Source organism: Ascaphus truei, chromosome 3 (genome assembly GCF_040206685.1).
Source record: "Ascaphus truei isolate aAscTru1 chromosome 3, aAscTru1.hap1, whole genome shotgun sequence".
NCBI lineage: Eukaryota > Metazoa > Chordata > Amphibia > Anura > Ascaphidae > Ascaphus > Ascaphus truei.
Genome location: NC_134485.1, coordinates 325,583,737 through 325,591,357, shown reverse-complemented (window position 1 = coordinate 325,591,357; position 7,621 = coordinate 325,583,737).

Below are 7,621 nucleotides of genomic sequence, written 5' to 3'. Positions count from 1 at the left end.
ACCATTAGTCCTTGTTACGTGCGTGTGTGCGCGTGCGTCGGATGACCTCACTAATCGAAAAAAAATAAAATTAAAACCGATGTGAATGATTCGGAACCCATTAACCAGTGTCAGGATGCCCCCTCTTCACAATTTCTAAAGCAGCAATCCCGTCTGGGATCTTACCTGATCCGCAGTTCCTCAAGGTATTATACTGGAGGGGAGGTGTTCCCTACCTGTCTTCCGATGTCTCCAGCGTGAAACTTGAGTCAGATCTGGAAGAAAGAAAGGTAGGTTACTTCAATGTAGGTATACGGCAGTTAAGATAAGACATAGAGGGTGAGGGAGACAGGGAGGGAGACGGAGAGAGAGAGAGACAGGGAGGGAGACGGAGAGAGGGAGACAGAGGTAGAGAGAGAGAGGGAGACAGGGGGAGAGAGAGAGAGGGGGAGAGAGAGAGGGAGACAGGGAGAGAGAGAGAGACGGGGAGAGAGAGAGAGACGGGGAGAGAGAGAGAGAGAGAGAGACAGGGAGGGAGAGAGAGAGAGAGACAGGGAGGGAGAGAGAGAGAGAGAGACAGGGAGGGAGAGAGAGACAGGGAGGGAGAGAGAGACAGAGAGGGAGAGAGAGAGAGAGACAGGGAGGGAGAGAGAGACAGGGAGGGAGAGAGAGAGAGAGAGACAGGGAGGGAGGGAGAGAGACAGGGAGGGAGAGAGAGAGAGAGAGACAGGGAGAGAGAGAGAGAGACAGGGAGGGAGAGAGAGAGACAGGGAGGGAGAGAGAGAGAGACAGGGAGGGAGAGAGAGAGAGAGAGAGAGGGAGGGAGAGACAGGGAGGGGGAGAGAGAGAGAGAGAGAGACAGGGAGGGAGAGAGAGAGAGACAGGGAGGGAGAGAGAGAGACAGGGAGGGAGAGAGAGAGAGACGGAGGGGGAGAGAGAGAGACAGGGAGGGGGAGAGAGAGAGACAGGGAGGGGGAGAGAGAGAGACAGGGAGGGGGAGAGAGAGGGAGGGGGAGAGAGAGACAGGGAGGGGGAGAGAGAGACAGGGAGAGGGAGACAGGGAGAGGTAGACAGGGAGGGGGAGAGGGAGACAGAGAGGGGTGAGGGAGGGGGAGAGGGAGACAGGGGGAGACAGAGGGAGAGAGGGGGAGAGAGAGAGAGACAGGGGGAGACAAGGGGAGAGAGACAGAGGGAGAGAGACAGAGGGAGAGAGAGAGAGAGAGAGACAGGGGGAGAGAGAGAGAGAGACAGGGGGAGAGAGAGAGACAGGGGGAGACGGGGGGAGAGACAGGGAGGGAGAGGGAGGGAGAGGGAGGGAGGGAGAGGGAGGGAGGGAGAGGGAGAGACAGGGAGGGAGGGAGAGACAGGGAGGGAGGGAGAGACAGGGAGGGAGGGAGAGACGGAGGGAGGGACAGGGAGGGAGGGAGGGAGAGGGAGAGACAGGGAGGGAGAGGGACAGACGGAGGGAGGGAGAGGGAGAGACATGGAGGGAGGGAGAGGGAGGGAGGGAGAGGGAGGGAGAGACAGGGAGGGAGAGACAGGGAGGGAGGGAGGAAGAGACAGGGAGGGAGGGAGAGACAGGGAGGGAGGGAGAGGGAGAGACAGGGAGGGAGGGAGAGACAGGGAGGGAGGGAGAGACGGAGGGAGGGACAGGGAGGGAGGGAGGGAGAGGGAGAGACAGGGAGGGAGGGAGGGAGAGGGAGGGAGGGAGAGACAGGGAGGGAGGGAGGGAGAGGGACAGACAGGGAGGGAGGGAGAGACAGGGAGGGAGGGAGAGACAGGGAGGGAGAGGGAGGGAGGGAGGGAGAGACAGGGAGGGAGGGAGAGAGAGACAGGGAGGGAGGGAGAGACAGGGAGGGAGGGAGAGACAGGGAGGGAGGGAGGGAGAGACAGGGAGGGAGGGAGAGACAGGGAGGGAGGAAGAGACAGGGAGGGAGGGACAGGGAGGGAGGGAGAGACGGAGTGACAGGGAGGGAGAGACAGGGAGGGAGAGACAGCGAGGGAGAGACAGGGAGGGAGAGACAGGGAGGGTGAGGGAGACACACACCCACTGATACACACACACACACACTGACACACACACCCAACCCACTGATACACACACACCCCCACCCACTGATACACACCCACCCACTCATACTCACACCCACCCACTGATACACACCCACCCACTGATACACACCCACCCACTCATACTCACACCCACCCACTGACACCCACTGATACACACCCACCCACTGATACACACCCACCCAACCCACTGATACACACACACCCCCACCCACTGATACCCACTGATACCCACACCCACCAATACACACCCACACACCCACTGATACACACACACACACACACGCACTGATACACACACACACACACACACTGATACACACACACACACCCACTGACACCCACACACCCACCCACTGATACACCCACACCCACCCACTGATACACACACACACACCCACCCACTGATACACACACACACACTGATACACACACACACACACACACTGATACACACACACACCCACTGATACACACACACCCACTGAAACACACCCACCCACTGAAACACACACCCACTGATACACACACACACACCCACTGATACACACACACACCCACCCACTGATATACACACACACACACACTGATACACACAAACACACCCACTGATACACACACACACCCACCCACTGATACACACACACACACACACCCACTGAAACACACACACCCACTGAAACACACACACCCACTGAAACACCCACACCCACTGATACACACACACTGATACACACACACACCCACACACCCACACCCACTGATACACACACACCCACTGATACACACACACACACACACACACACACACCCCGCCAGCCCCTGCACCGCCCGCACAACGCGCAGCCACCACTGCCCGCCCCCGAGCCTATCTCCCACACCAAGTGGACGGGGGGGAAGTGAGCGCCGGGGGGCAAAGGCAGGCGCGCTCCAGGGGTTATATATACAGATAATATTAAAATAGCGTTACCACCTCCTATTGCGCACCCCCCCCCCCCCATCCTTGGCTGGGACCCGGGACAGAAGGGGGACACTCACCGCACACAGGGAAGCTGGGAGCGGGAAGGCAGTCAGTCATGTGTGCGCTTCACAAAGCGGAAGCCCCGCCCCCGGCTTCCACTGACATGCCTGCGACCAATCCCCTGCGGGCCGGCCGGCATTCTAAGTCCCGCCCCCGGCATTCTCCATCATTCAGTCCCCCCGGCAGCATTCACACACACATACAAAATACTTACCGGCCGCCGCATTCTCCTCACCGCCGCTGCCCCGCAATACCGGGACCAGGGACAGAAACCGGGACAGACTTAAACCGGGACAGGCCACAAAAAACCGGGACTGTACCGGTAAAACCGGTACGAATGGTCACCCTAACCAGAGCAGCAGCAGCTGCTACGGCTTCCAAGCCGGGAGAGTTCTCTCCACCTTCCTGTGGAAAAACAAGCTCCCTGTGTTTGTGTCACTTCCTGCTTTTAAACCTGCAGTCTCTCAGGCCTCCTGCTTAATTAGGCTGCAGGTGTGCTTCCTTCTGTCTGAGGAGATTAACACTCTGTGAACTGGCTGCAGCGTCTCTCCATTCACTATTCCAGCCTACTGAGTCAGTGACTCTGTCACATATCCCTCTCCCCAGCGAAACATTGTCCTGTGGAGCGGCCCGTGCACCATTCCCGTGCACCAGCATTTTTGGCGAAAATGTCTGACGTCGGGCCTTCCCTCCCCCTTTTTTTTTCTTGCCTTCCAATTTAGGCATTTTCTTTTTTGGGTAATTACCAGGCCATCTGGGCCTGAACACTCATCCTTCTCTACCTCTTTCTCTTGTGCCGTCCTGAGTCTAGGGTTGAAGCTCCGCCTTTGTTGTGTCCCCTTTTGCAAATGTCCCCAATCTCCTGCTGTCTATCAGCTATCTCTGCCTTCTTCCTCTTGGGCTCAGAGTCTCCCTTACCCTGTAGAAGAGCCAAGACCTCAGTTAGCTCATAGTATTCACTCACCAGTGCTTGTCCTGCTTCTCCCTCTGTTTTTTGACCTTCCTCAAAGGTTTTTTGTACTTCTTCGTCCGAATCAGAAGTCTTCCTGGCCCTTTTCTTAGAAGAACCCACACAGATTACATGGCGTGTGTGCGGCAGAGCAAGCGGCAGAAGGAACTTTTGCAAGCATGCTGTGGAGTGGCGCTAAAGCTATAGCTGCGCCGTTTTTGTCCTATCTAGGGGCACAATCCCCGAGGACATAGAAGAGGATATTGTGATTGTGTGCGATGGAAATGGTGAAAAAGAAGTATTTGCTTGCCAGCCGGTGAGCACTGTACAAAGAGCTACATCGGTAGCTGAAGTAATTGGACATGCAAACCAAGATGGCGGTTCCCGCTTCCCTGGGAGACCGCGTGGGCTTGCTGCAGAAACTTCTGCAGTTGCAAAAGTTGCAGACAGTTGGCCGGGATTGGCGCCAAAGAAAGAACCCCACCCTGTTGGGGGTAATGGCGCGAAAGCTGTGGCTGCGCCCTCCAAGCCTGTGAAAGGCGCGGCCTCAATTAAAGGACATCCTATCGAGCTGTGGGACCCGCCCATAATTGCTACTAGTGGGGGTGGTTCCCAGCTGTGTCAGAGGAAGGTGGAGCTGATCAAGGGAGTGGCCGGCAACTCAACCCCTGATGGTCAGTTGCTGCAGATCGTTGCTGCAAGTGACTCCTACAAAGACAATGGCCTGTCCACAAGAAGTGACTGCCATGGTATCCACTGAGCCATACTCAATACCAGGAGGCATACTGCTGATTCGGGTGGCGGGCACAGAGACTGTAGTGGGCCTATGCCTACAATGCAGGCTACCCGGTGGTACCGTGAGCACGGCGGCGGGCTGTCCGCAATGTGGCACCCAGTACCTGTGGCCGATGCCCACGTTTGTGCCTATTCCGAATATTGAACCCGCGGGAGATACGGCTAGGCTGTCCGCCGGGTCCCCCGGTGCACTGTGGAAAGAAGGTGCAGATCCCGGAGAGTGGAGATCGGGGCCGGTTGTGAAAGCCGAGCCCGAGGAGAAAGGAGCGGTCGATCAGCGTACCGATCGAGAGACAAAAAGGCGGTCGCCACGAACGGTGACCCCGAGCAGAATGGAGGCGGATTCCTCCGATGAGGAACCCAGAGTACTGTCCGGTGCGGTGATCCGGCCTGTGGCAGTATCCTGTGGAGAAAACGGGAGGAGAGTGCCACTCACCGGGAGCATCGGTGAGAGGAGTCGGGTGTCGCCAGTGGAGCGGAAGGCAGAGAGACGGAGCCCTTCCATTCCTGGGAACGGCGGGTCCAGCGGTGACGGGCAATCCACGCCCACCCTGCAGAGCGGTAAGAGCAGCCCTTGTACTTACCAGGCTCTGGTGACGGCATCCATGGAGGAGAGGCGGTGTCAGGCCCAGGCGGTGCACGAGAAGGCGACGGAGCTTCCGGACGTTATCGTGGAGGAAGAGATCCCACATGGGGATCCATCGCAAGATGGTGGCGTATCCGGTTCCGGTGATGACGTCACTTCCGGCGGAGGTAGCGGAACGACCGGAGAGAGAACCACAACGCCTCGGCGATCGGGCAGCGCTTCCCGATCACCTGTGACCACCAAGAGCTGGCAGGCTGCGAGAAGAGCCGAGATGGGTAAGGCTCAGCCAGCGGAGAGTCCTCGCAGTGATAATGGACAATCCCAAGGTAGAGAGCGGGTCGGAACCCCGCGGATACCATATGCCCGTCCTTACGCCCAAGCCCATGCCATAGTTAAAACCCCTGCCCCTGTCACTTTTTCCTGTGGGTCCACGTCCAGTTTGGGGATGTCGGGAGGGTCCCAGGGAACCGGTGAAGAACGGACTGGGGAGAGACTGGCAAATTACACATCCGACGATGGGTCGATGGGTGGAGGATATTCGGGGGAGACCTTTGAGTCCAGCTGGAGACCTAAAGTGGCCATAGTTAAGTTGGAAGTAAGGCCAAAGCATGAGAGGTGGTCTAACCCCCGATCTACAGAGACATCGGGAGTGTCTAGCTGGGGGGACACAGAGGAGGGAGATTCCTTAGAGTCAGAGCCTGAGAAGGTTAGAGAGACTCGGTGGTGGGCCCCATTATTTGAGGGCTATGTGGGGTGGATGGACCGCACTCGGTTCCTACTACAAAGTGAGGATGTAGTGGACTACTGGTGGGCTAGAGGGGAATTTACACCTGAGAGACACCAAAAAGAGATGCAGGAGCGGTGGTTCCAAATTTGCCACGGCAGTATCAAGCCCAGGGGTCCTAGTATACTGAAAGACCCCGTAGACCCAGATGAGCCCCTGTCTTGGGTATTACCAGGGAGAGCAGGAAACGCTACCTTGACAAGGTGTAGCCGGGCTGAAAGGGCCATTACTGCCAAATACAAATATTCTCATGGCTTGGAATATCCCTACGTCCCAGAACCCCTCATGCAGGAGATTGAGGAGAATAGGGACAGATGGTTGCGAGAGACCATACAGGAATATATGGTCAATAAAGGGGGTGCCATTAAGGGCAGTAGAGCTGAAGAGAGGATAGAGCACCTTATGCGGGTGTGGAGCATAGGCAGGAGTGTCTATAAACATAAGGTAGTGTACCGGCCTGAGAGGGGGTCGTCGCGCGACTATAGCGTGACCGTCCTGGACATGGGGGGTCGGGAAGTCAAGAAACCTGATCCTCGCCACTATTATTAGGGGGGAACAGGATGACTGTTGCGTAAGCTAGTGGCTACTGGTCAGGGCTCGCTTGGCGCAATATGTTGTGAATCTGTAATGTTATACTAATTATGTGTGTCATCCATTTTACAGTGCTTCCTGAAGAAAGGTACTTCAAATTTAGGTCCCAGCCGGGGACGGTGGGATTCACCAGGGGGAGAATGTAACCATGCTGTAAAATGGCTGCAGTCATCTCTCCTGCTGACAGTAAGGCCTGGTAAGGTATGGGCATGCCAGCAGTAATTATGGAGGTTTGCCCTCACACCCTGGTGAGGTGCCCTATGTATGGATGGGAGTGGTCACGTGCTCTGAATCCATGATTAGTGATGTCAGAGTTGTGCCAGCCCCCAGAGGATACATAAGGCACAGCACTGTTCAAAAGTTAGGAGTTGCTGAGTTGTTGTTAAGCTGTTATGAGACAAGGAGCAAGTCTGAGTGCAGGCTTGGGAGGAGACAGCTTATAAGACTGTGACCAGGGACCTGGCACAGGGACTATCTCCCTAAGGGGAGATAGTGAATCCACCAATTAGGGAAAGGACACCTTTCAAAGGGAAGTGCGGTGAACATGAGAGGCTAAGTACACCCACTGTGAGGGGCAGTGGCCCGCCGCAAGTCAATAAAGATGATCCTGTTAAACTATTCCCTCGTGTGTAAGTGTGGAGTGATTACACAGAGGAGTGCACCACAGAGGAGTTCCTCACCAGGACCATCCACAAGCGGACGCTGGGATCCTGATGAGGTGGAGGCGCTGCACTGGATATAGGTAGGACTCAAGCACACTACCTTAGCTGCCTGTCTGGGATGGCAATCCCCACACACCATCATGCGGGAGACTCAGGAGTCCTGTTGCCAACAGGTGCACCACCA